This window comes from Mandrillus leucophaeus, unplaced genomic scaffold, assembly GCF_000951045.1.
Source record: "Mandrillus leucophaeus isolate KB7577 unplaced genomic scaffold, Mleu.le_1.0 Scaffold216, whole genome shotgun sequence".
In the NCBI taxonomy this organism is placed as follows: domain Eukaryota; kingdom Metazoa; phylum Chordata; class Mammalia; order Primates; family Cercopithecidae; genus Mandrillus; species Mandrillus leucophaeus.
Window position 1 is genome coordinate 2,823,047 of NW_012102210.1, and position 11,805 is coordinate 2,834,851.

Consider the following 11,805-nt stretch of genomic DNA (forward strand, 5'->3'; position numbering starts at 1 on the left):
CTTAGCCCTTAGTGGAAATGACTCATCCTAAGGGAAACTTTGCCACCAGGAGTCAATGGCAGGTTATAATCAGCTTCCCCTCCACCCACTCAAGCACCTGGAGATGCCCTTCACTTTCTGCCCACCTAATGCCCCCAGGGGTCAGCTAGGAGAGGAAATTAAAAGTTCTCCAATAGGCAGATATCTATATCAGCTCCAGTGAAACCACATTTATTCCAGTGTTCTATTCAGAATCTTTTGACCAGCCAGTTCAATTTGAAGTTCATTTATTTCTTTTGACAATGTTAACCAAGTACCTCCTTATATGCCAGAGGCTGTTTTAGGGACTAGGCATGCAGTAGTACAAAAAATACACCAAATCCCTTTTCACACTACCTAGAGAGGGGTCCATACAGTGTTGTTCTGGATTGCCATCATAACTTAAAGAAAAATGTTCACGAAGTCTGGAGTCCTTAATGTTCTGCAAATGAAAGAGGAGGATGTCATCGAGTTCCTTGCAGCAGGAAGCCATTTAGATGGTACCAACCTTGACTTCCAAATGGAACAGCACATCTATAAAATGAAAAGTGATGGCATCTACATCATAAATCTGAAGAAGACCTGGGAGAGGCTTCTGCTGGCAGCTCGTGCCATTGAAAACCCTACTGATGTCAGTGTCATATCCTCCAGGAATCTTGGCCAGCAGGTCATGCTGAAGTTTGCTACTGCCACAGGAGCCATTCCAATTGCCAGTCACTTCATTTCTGAAACTTTCACTAACCAGATCCACTGGCAGCCTTCTGAGAGCCACATCTTTGGGTGTTTACTGATCCCAGGGCTGACCACCAACCTCTCAGAGGCATCTTATGTTAACCTGCCTATCATTGTTCTGTGTAACACAGATTCTTCTTTGTACTATGTAGACACTGGCATTCCTTGCAAGAAGAGAGCTCACTCAGTGGGTCTGATGTGGTGGAGGCTGGCCCAGGAAGTTCTGAGCATGCGTGACACCATCTCCCATGAACAACCATGGGAGGTCATGCCTGATCTCTACTTCTACAGAGATCCTGAAGAGATTGAGAAGGAAGAACAGGCTGCTGCTGAAAAAGCTGTGACCAAGGAGGAATTTCATGTTGAAATTCCTAGCTCTTGAGTTCACTGCTGCTCAGCCTGAGGTTGCAGGCTGGTCTGAAGGCGTGCAGGTGCCCTCTGTGCCTATTCAGCAGTTGCCTACTGAAGACTGGAGCGCTCAGGCTGGCACAGAAGACTGGTCTGCAGCTCCCACTGTTCAGGCCACTGAATACATAGGAACAACCACCGAGTGGGCTTAAAGCTGTTCTTCCACAGGTTCTTAAGCAACATGGAAATAAGTCTGGTGGAAAATAAACATCATTTTCTAAAATAAACAAACAATCAAACAAAAAGCAAAAAATTGCTTCTCATGGAGCTTGGGTTCTCATGGTGGGAAGCGAGACAAACAATAACTAAATAAATAAATTTGGGTGGTAATAAGTGCTAAGAAGAAAAATAAAACATGGGCAAGGGTGTGGGGATGTTGGGTTATCACAGAAGGCCTCTAGTAGGGCAGAGACTCTGGACTGTGTTCCAGGCAGTGAGAACAGCCCACACAAGGGCCCTGAGGTGGCAGTGTGCTCTGCACGTTGAGGAACAGTGAGGAAGCCAGCATGGCTGGAGTGGTGTAAGCAAGGGGCATGAGTAAGAGTTTGGATCTGGAGGTATTACAATGGAAGCCAGATCATGTAGGCTCCTGTAGGCTTTGGTTAGGACTCTGGATTTTATTGTGACTGTGGTTGAAAACCCTTGTAGCATTTTGAATAGAGACATGAAATGCTCTGTTTAATGATTTAGTGGGATCACTCTTGCTCCCCTGTAGAGAATGGTCTTGGTCTTTGATGCAAACCAGTTCCATGCCTCTACATTTCTTCATCTTCAGCATATAAAAATGCAAGCTCCCCCCATTTCCTCTCACTGTAGGGCTTTCATCTCCCTATTTCTGCAAGTCTTTCTCTTGGGCTTATCTTCCACTGGTGACTTCCCTTCTCCAAACCTGTGTTGCAATTGTAGGCAAACTTCCCTGCCTAAATAGCCTTTCACCTCATCCCATCCTTAACTGACACCTATCTTGCCCCTGAGGACACAAATGTCCTTGCAACCTCTGCAGGGCAGGTTGACATGCTCCCATGTTCTTCTTCTTATACAACAGAACCAACACTTAGACTTGCCTGCTCCCACTGACCCACTGGAAGCTTTTACACTGTATGGTTTAATGGGAAGATGCACAGACTTTGTAGTCAGACTAGACTTGAATCTCCACTGCACCCCCTTTTACTGGCTGGGTTACATTGGGCAAATTATTTCACTTAATATGAGCCTTGGTTTCCTCACCTGTAAAATACATTGGACAATTTTTGTGAAGATTACAGGAAGTGATGATTGTAAAATACCCATTATAGTGCCCAGCATTCAAAAATCCTTACTCTTCTCTTCCCTCCTGTCCCTTTGATAACCATATGACCCTCCTGTCACTTATCTGTATAGTGTGCAGGTAGAATGTGGCATTTGACTCACCTTGCTAATCCAGACTTCATCCCCATCTGTGATGGTTAATCTTAGGTGTCACCTTGAGTAGATTAAGGAATGCCTAGAAAATTGGTAAAGCATTGTTTTGGGGGTATATCTGTGAGGTTGTTTCCAGAAATGATTAAAGTATGAATCTGAGTAGACTAGGTGAAGAAGATCTGCCCTCAATGTGGGCAAGTACCATCTAATTGGCCAGGGGTCCTGAGAGAACAAAAACAGAGGAAAGGCTAATGTATCTACCTATCTGCTTGAGCGGGGATACACTCTTCCACTCCTGTCCTTGGACAACAGAACTCCAGGTTTTCCAGCCTTTGGACTCCAGAACTTATACCAGCAGTCCTCCAGGATCTCACTCAGATCTTACACCTCAGACTGAGAGGTATACCATCAGCTTCCCTGGTTCTGAGGCCTTTGGCCTTGGACTGAGCTATGCTACCAGCATCCCAGGGTCTCCAACATGGAGGTGGTCTGTTGTGGAACTCATCAGCCTCCATAAGCACATGAGCCAATTCTAGTAAATCTCCTCTCATAAATCCATATATCTATATCTATATCTATATAGCCTATTGGTGTGTATTGCTGGAGAATCCTAAGAGTTTTCATAACCACATGGGAGACTTGTTTCAGAAACTCATTCCTGTAGCCATACCTTGAGCCATTTCAAGTCCAGTATTTTAGTCTCTGGTCAAAATCTCCCATCTCTCCATTCATCCTTAATCCCTTTCGAGCCATCTTGTGCACTCTAGTCTCCAAGTGCTCCTTCTCCAAGGTCTGACAGCTGCATCCCTGGGCTCTACCTCCTTCCTTATTTGACCTGGACTTCCTCCTGTGAATCAGTGAGAGTTTTAGAGTTCAAGTGATAGAAACTGACTCTGGCTAACTTCAGCAGAAAAGGAACTTACTGAAAGCATATTAAGGGGTTTCAAGAACCAGTGGGAAAGTTGGAAAACAGGCTTGGAAAAGGGGTGGCATGTGTTAGGTTTGTCATTCGGTAAATATTTATTTCCTATCCTCCATCAACCTCCATGGGAGAAATATGGTGCTGGATTTTCCCACGTGATTTTCTTTGGACATTGAAGCATTGGAGGAAAAGACAGTATGCCTGTAGCCTTGGAGGCATTCGTGTTTCCACTCATCCTGAGATCTTCTGATCTCCATCATAAAAGAAGCATTCTCTGGGTAACCTGCTAGTCCCAGAAGAATGAAAGACTGGTAAAGATATCCCAGCCAGCTTGTATACTGCAGCCTGAAGCAGATATCCCCAGGTAACTGGCTTGTGTATGAGCAAGAAACAATGCTTTTTATTATAGGTTCCTAAGATTTTATGATTGTTTATTATACAGCATTGTGTGAGTAGCTGGTGGACCAAGTAGTCCTGGCAGAACCAAGGATGGACAGGGAGCAGGACACACGACTAAGCATGCCATAAGAACTAGTTGATAAGGATATGTCTCCTTGCTCCTTTTGCTGTTGCCACTGCTGGACTCTCAACTCCACCAGTATGAATGTGTTCTAAGCCAGTGCTTTTCACACTTTAATATGTATGAATCATGTGGGATCTTGTTAAAATGCAGATTCAGTACATCTGGGTGGGCCCTGAGATTCTGCATTTCTAAGGCTCCCAGGCGATGCCAATGCTACTGGCCCCAGACAGATGGGAATATCCAAATGGGTGAATCTAGGTCACGTGTCCCCACCTTGGCTGTTAGGTGACAGGTAGAGGGATGACCCTTCTGTAGTGGGTCAGGGAGCACTGTATCCCAGTAGTGCTATTCAATGGGAAATGAGAAGAGCAACTAAAAATATTACAGATATCTATTCCAGACTCCCTATTAAATCACTTTAACTCTTCTCTTGCTCTTGGTCCTGCTATTGCACTTGTTCTGCAACTCCTGATCTTGGATCAATCCTCTGGCTACCTTCATCACTTTTACCAACTTATTCATTCATTTAAAACATATTTTCTGAATTCTGATAATATGCCAGCCATCAGGGATAATTTGGTAAAAAAAAAAAAAAAAAAAAGAAGAAGAAGAAGAATGAAGATCCCCTTGTGGCTTATATTCTAGTGGAAAAAAACAGACATTCTAAAAAAAAAAAAAAGTTAAATGAATCCAGGGTGCTAAATGTGCTATGAAGAGAATATCATGATGAGTAACTAGGGGCAGCTTACATGAGATAAGTTAAGCTGAAGTCTGAATTATGAGCTCAGAGAATAGCTGAAAGAAAAATGTTCAAGCCTGAGGGATCAAGTGCAAAGTCTTGAGGCAGGGAAGGTCTCAGCTTTGAAAAACAGAAAGGAGGCCAATGAGACTAGGGTTATTGAGCAAGAGGGAGAGAAGTGCTGAATTAGGGTGGAGAAGTGGTCAGAGGCCAAGCACACAGGGGAAGCTAAGGAATTTAGAGTTTATTCTGAACATAACAGGGAGCATTGGAGGATATTTAAGTAACAGCAGAGGATGAATCCATATATATTCTGAGAGCTCACTTAGGTCACTGAATGGAGAATGGGTTGTAAGGGCAAGAATAGAAAGCAGGAGACCAACAGAGAGAGTGGCAGTGGTCCAGGTAAGAGATGCTTGTGGCCTGGCTCCTATCTTTTTTCTGCTGTATGAGAAAGCCACAGACTTCTCCCATTTAAGAGTAATCCCTCCACCTGAATCATTCATCATTTTCTCTGCTTTTATTAATTCTCCCTGTTTCCTACCTTCAATCTCTTTCCTTCCTTTGGGTCTGTCTCCTCAGCGTACTAACATATTCAGATCTCTTACACATAAAAAATAACAGTATTAAGAGGTGAGACCTTGAAGCTTCACCATCACTCCTTCTGCCATGTAAGAGTGGAGTGAGAAGATGGCTATCTATGAGGAAGTAGGCCCTCATTAGACGCTGAAACTGCCAGTGCCTTGATCTTGGGCTTCCCAGCTTCCAGAACCTCACAAATGGATTAATGCCATTGTTGTAGGAGTGGGTTAGTTATCTTGGGAGTGGCTTTCTGATAAAACAATGAGTTCAGCCTAATTTCCTCTCTCTGCCTCATGCACTTGCCTCTGCCTTCCGTGCATCCTCTTTGGGATGACCCTCACCAGGTGCTAGCACTATGCTCTTAGACTTCCCAGCCTCTACAAAAGTGAACAAAATAAATCTCTTTTCTTTATAAATAACCTAGTCTGTGGTATTCTGTTATAGCAGCACAAAATAGACTTAAGACACTTAATACCACTCTTTGTGTGTTCTCTTCCTATCTCTCTGGCAGTTTCTTTTCAGTTTGTGTTTTCATCTTTCTTGTCCATGCCACTATCCACATCCTGTCACTCATCATCTGAGGTTGCAACCTCCTTACTCTGACCTCCCTTCCTCTACCAGAGTCCTCCTCCACATCATTGTGTGCTTTGGTTTCTAAAGAGGATGGGTTAAAAGATATAGTGACATATTGGTGTAATTCAGAAACACAACTATTTGTTTAAAGGATGATGTGTTTTAAGAATGATTCCTGTTTACTCTCTGGAAGGCTATGCCTCAGGAGACATCATTTTGGCATTCAGACTGTCCACTTGCAATATAAGAGCTACTGGATGGCTTAAGTATTTTCAGATGTAGACACTGGGATTGTCTGCACCAGCTGATCTAATTACTACCCTACCTATACCTAACTTTATACCTTGGTGAAGAATTATCTTGGTATAAATTCATTCCTGCATCCAATCACAGCAGGAACCTCAGGTAAACAATTCATTCAATGACAGTAATGGCTGTGCCGTATCAACCAATCCCAATCTTGGTTCATACACTATAGAGAACAGCAGCAATTAAAGTGACATTTTAATAACCAGGCATAAGATATTTTTATTATAAGGATTGCTGAAATTCCTCAATTCATAATTACTATGGTCTGAATATTTGTGTTCCTCCAAAATTCATATGTTGAAATCCTAACTCCAAGGTGATTGTATCAGAAAGTGATTAGTGCCCTTATTTTAAAAAGCCTAGGAGAGTTCCCTCCCTCCCTCTCACTCTTACTCTGTAAGAGTAGAGTGAGAAGATGACTGTCTATGAAGAAGCGGGCCCTTGTTAGACACTGAATCTGATGGTACCTTGATCTTGGACTTCCCAGCTTCCAGAACTGTGAGAAATAAACATCTGTCATTTATAAGCTACCTAGTCTATGGTATTTTGTTATAACAGTCTGAACAGACTAAGAAAATAATTTTATTACTGGCTTCATGAAAAATATTCCCAGGGTTGCCTCCAGGGAGATATTCTAGGAATCCAGTGTAAGCAAACCTGGTCACTGATTTCTAAGGGGCAACTCTGTCTATGTCTCCCCATGAGACTGTAAATCCTGAAAGCAGGGAAGATGTCATTTAATTTCTGTTACTCTAGCATCTGGCAAAGTGACTGGAATTTAGTAGCTACTTAATAAATATTTGTTGAGTATTTGTATATTTGACTGAATATACAAACTAGTAACAGCCAGATCATATATAAGAATAGAATCCTTAGCTGCATGTGGTGGCTCATGCTTTTAATCTCAGCCCTTTGGGAGGTCAAGGTGGGAGGATTGCTTGAGACCAGGAGTTTGCGGCTGCAGTGAGCTACGATCATGCCACTGCAGTCCAGCCTGGGTAACAGAGCAAGATCCTGTCTCTATTTTTAAAAAGCAGAACTTTGACCCACAACCAGTAGTAATCTTCCCAGGAAATCAACCCATATCTACAATAACCAGTCCAGGAAGCTAGCCTGCTATGGCAGACTTGTAGGAAGCCAGATTGCTATCTCTAATAACAATCTAAGAAGCCAAACAGTAATCCTTATAATAATCAGCCCCAAATGGCTAGGACTTTAATAACTTGACAGCTTCCCTAATTTTTGTCTTTGCTTGCAACTTAGGACTAACCAGAGAAAACCAGATATTCCCCCCTAACAACTCCTGTAAGATGCCCAGTTTCCAGTTAGCCCTCTAACAGTTTCCTATGCCAACGGCCTCCAATCAGGGCACACCTGAAGCCTTCCTTTCTTCTTCACTATAAGATTTTCCCACTCCTCTGCCTGCCTTTGAGTCTGCCAAAACACAAAACAGTGCTGACTCCCTTGCTATAGCAAGTTCAGAATAAATATCCTTTGCTTGTTCTCATTTGATTAGTCTTTGTTTATTTTCACAAGTAAATGCCACTGGAGACTTAGGACAGACCTGGACCTGCCATGGTGACAAGGTAGAGCCTTAGGATTGGAAAGGGGTTATGGAGAGATGTAACCTGGATAGCTGTTAGAACCTGACTTTCTCAGGTTATTTACCTCTACACTCTCTTTTCCCATTAAAAAAAAATCCTGAACCTTCAAGGCATTTGTTTGAAAGCAGAATCTTTTGATAAGAGACAGCCAGCTGACTCTGCAGTTCCCAGTGGCCCCCTGAGCTTCATCTTTCACAGGTAGTAGGCTCAGTTTGATGACTCCTGTCACTGCCATGCTGGTCCATGTTCAAGGGTCCTCAGAGACTCCTTCCCTGGATTGTTGCCCTTAGCACAGCTTCAGCAAGCTGGAGTTTCATTTTTGTTTTGTTTTGTTTTGTTTTTTTGTTTTTTCAGACGCAGTCTTTTTCTGTTGCCCAGACTGGAGTGCAATGGCACAATCTCTGTTCACTGCAACCTCTGCCTGCCAGGTTCAAGCAATTCTCCTGTCTCAGCCCCCCGAGTAGCTGGGATTATAGGCATGTGCCACATGCCCCGCTAATGTTTGTATTTTTAGTAGAGGAAGGGTTTTGCCATGTTGGCCAGGCTGGTCTCAAATGCCTGACCTCAGGTGATCCACCCGCCTGGGCCTCCCACAGTGTTGGGATTATAGGCGTGAGCCACAGCGCCCAGATCATAATGTTTTTACAAATTAAAAAATGTCACCAGAACCTGCATTCTGGCTTCAGGTAAGTCTATGTTAATAGTAACCTCTTGGCCGGGCATGGTGGCTCACGCCTTTAATCCTAGCACTTTGGGAGGCTGAGGTGGGCAGATCATGAGGTCAGGAGTTTGAGACCAGCTTGGCCAACATAGTGAAACTCCGTCTCTACTAAAAACACAAAAATTATCCAGGGGTGGTGGCACACACCTGTAATCCCAGCTACTCAGGAGGCAGAGCAGGAAAATCGCTTGAACCTGGGAGGTGGAGGGTGCAGTGAGCTGAGATCATACCACTGCACTCCAGCCTGGGTGACAAAGCGAGACTCCATCTCCAAAAAAAAAAAAAGTAATCTTCCGGTTTATTGGCTCTGGTTCTTCTTCAAATAGGGCCTCATTTCTCCTTTACTCCAGGTAGTAGTGATATTAAAAATATTTAGCACCTGGAATGACAAGTGCATGGACCAATCAAAACAGGGGCTCAAGCTGTACCAGGCATTAATCCTTTAGTTTTTGGATCCTGGGGAGGTCTGGGTAGCAGAAGGTAATGGGAGTGAAGGGGGAAGGGTGCTTGGGGCATTGGCTATTTACCAATGAATATGAAAGTATCACAGTATTTTTTTTTTTTTTTGAGACGGAGTCTCGCTTTGTCGTCCAGGCTGGAGTGCAGTGGCACGATCTCGGCTCACTGCAAGCTCTGCCTCCCAAGTTCACGCCATTCTCCTGTCTCAGCCTCCCGAGTAGCTGGGACTACAGGCGCCCACCACCACGTCCGGCTAATTTTTTGTATTTTTAGTAGAGATGGGGTTTCACCGAGTTAGCCAGGATGGTCTCGATCTCCTGACCTTGTGATCCGCCCGCCTCGGCCTCCCAAAGTGCTGAGATTACAGGCTTGAGCCACTGCGCCCGGCCATATCTCAGTATTTTAACAACCAGAACAGCATTCGTGCACACCAGATGAATGTCAGACCTGCCTTCAGGTATTTCTGGGAGTTGTCAGTTTGTTGTAGTCAACATAGGCTGCCATAACAAAATACGTTAGACTGGGTGGCTTAAACATTTATTTCTCATAGCTCTGGAGGCTGGGAAGTATAAGATCAGGGCACTAGCAGACTCAGTGTCTGGCGAGGGCCCCCTTCCTGGCTTGTAGATGGCTACCCTCTTGCTGTGTCTTTACATGGTAAAGAAAGAGCAATCTCTCTCTCCTCTTCTTAAAAGGGCACTAATCCCATCATTGGGACTCTACCTTTATGACCTCATCTATATCTAATTATCTCAGAAAGGTCCCACCTACAAATACCATTACACTGGGGGTTAGGCCTTCCACATATGAGGTTTTTCTTTTGTTTTGTTTTTGAAATGGAGTGTTGCTCTGTTGCTCAGGCTGGAGTGCAGCAGTGCGATCTCTGCTCACTGTAACCTCTGCCTCCCGGGTTCGAGCAATTCTCCTACCTCAGCCCCCCAGTAGCTGGGATTACAGGTGCACGCCACCACATCTGGCTAATTTTTGTGTTTTTAGTAGAGATGGGGTTTTGCCATGTTGGCCAGGCTGGTCTTGTACTCTTGACCTCAGGTGATCCACCCACCTCAGCCTCCCAAAGTGTTGAGATTACAGGTGTGAGCCACTGTGCCTGGCCAACGTGAGTTTTGAGGCGACCCAAACATCCAGTCCTTAACACAGTCCATCATACAGAATGTCCCCAAGGAGCCCAGCCAACAGTCACATGATGGGTGATGGGCAATGTCACCACTCCAGCAGTGGACAGCCTCTCCCGCAGGTACACTGGCCTCTGCTGGGCACAACTGCGGTTTCTCCTGTGTGGTTTTATCTCTGAAGCACTAATTCCTCCATTAGCCTCTATAGGTGTTTCTGCTCTTGCCTGACAGACCTTATGTTCTTCTGTGGATGTCCAAGCTGCCTTGGGAAATCTCTGGGCACCACCACCAAAGTCTTCGAGCCCTCAAACTGCCTGGATTTTCCAGACATTTAAGGTAAAATCGGGGAGAATGCCTCTTTTTCTCTTTAAATCTCTTTTGTGAGAGGAGCACCAAAAGGGCATTTATGTATTTATTCACTGAACATTGAGGGCAACTATATATCAGGCATTATTCCAGGTGTTACAGCTAAAGTGAAAAAGACAAGCTCCCTGCTTTCATGACACTTACATTCTAGTGGGTGGAGACAGAATGTAGATAAACATATGTAATGTCAGCTAATAATAGGTGTAAGAATAAAGCACAGTCATGGGTTGCAGAATGATGGAGTATGTGGGGTATGCCTGCTGTTTCATATCTTAGACTGGATGGTCAGAGAAGACCTCTGACATTTGATCAGGAAACTTAATCAAATAAAAGCGTGAGCAATGGGGGATACATGGGAACATAGCAAATGCAGACTCTGTAGCAGTGTGCACATGCTACAGTGTTTTATGGTTTTAATGACCAGTTCCTTCACTTTTTCCTGATGTCTGCCCTTTGTCTTATGCTTGCCTTCTCAAACCTCAGTTAAGATATTTTTTCTATAATTGACAGGTTTTTTCGTCTATCATCTTTGTTTATCCAAACAAAGAGAGAAAAGAAGAAGAAAGACAAGGATGGGAGGAAGAGAAGCAAAAGGAGGAGGAGGTGGTGGCAGCAATAACAATGGATGTAGGAGGAGGAAAGGAGGGCATAATTGCTCCTTCTTTCATTGCCTTTTGGCTCCTAGATGAAGAAAGGGCTGCACCATGAGAAGGCCAAGTCCAGTCTGAGCATTCTCTTGGGCCTGTGGGTAAGTTAGATGTGGGGCAGCGGGAATCTGCTCCATTTTGAGTTGTCTGGCATTTTTATACACTCATCTAGTGCAGTCCTGCTATGGGGATTGATAGCCAGGAACCTGCACCATGAGTCCCAGGTATAGGATCCTCTGTTCAAAGTATATGGGTAGGTCTCATGCTCCGTATGGGCCTCCACCTATCTTTTCCCATTCTCAGGACCCTCAGCTCCTTTTGGCAGCAGCATCTTAATACCTGCTGCTACTAGAAGGAAACATTGCCAGGAGCACTTGCTTGGCCATAGTAGGTTGGTACCAGCAGACAACATTCCTGTTTCCTAGCACAGTGCCTGGAACCTAGAAAGTACTCAGTAAACCTTTGATCAGGAGGTACTGTGCTTCAGGACGGAAACCAGGATTCTGGTAACTAGGAACGCATTCCCCTCATGGGAAGTTTAAAACTGGCAAGCTGTGTGTAGGCATGTGCCTGTAGTCCCAGCTACACAAGAGGCTGAGGTGGGAGGATTGCTTCAGCCTAAGAGTTTGGGTCCAGCCTGGGCAACATAGTAAGACCTTATGCCTAAA

The 11,805-nt window shown here is 44.3% G+C and overlaps 1 pseudogene; it reads left to right on the top strand.

Moving 5' to 3' along the window:
- Nucleotides 1–430: 430 nt before the first annotated feature.
- Nucleotides 431–1,310, top strand: LOC105540220 (annotated as a pseudogene).
- Nucleotides 1,311–11,805: the final 10,495 nt, after the last annotated feature.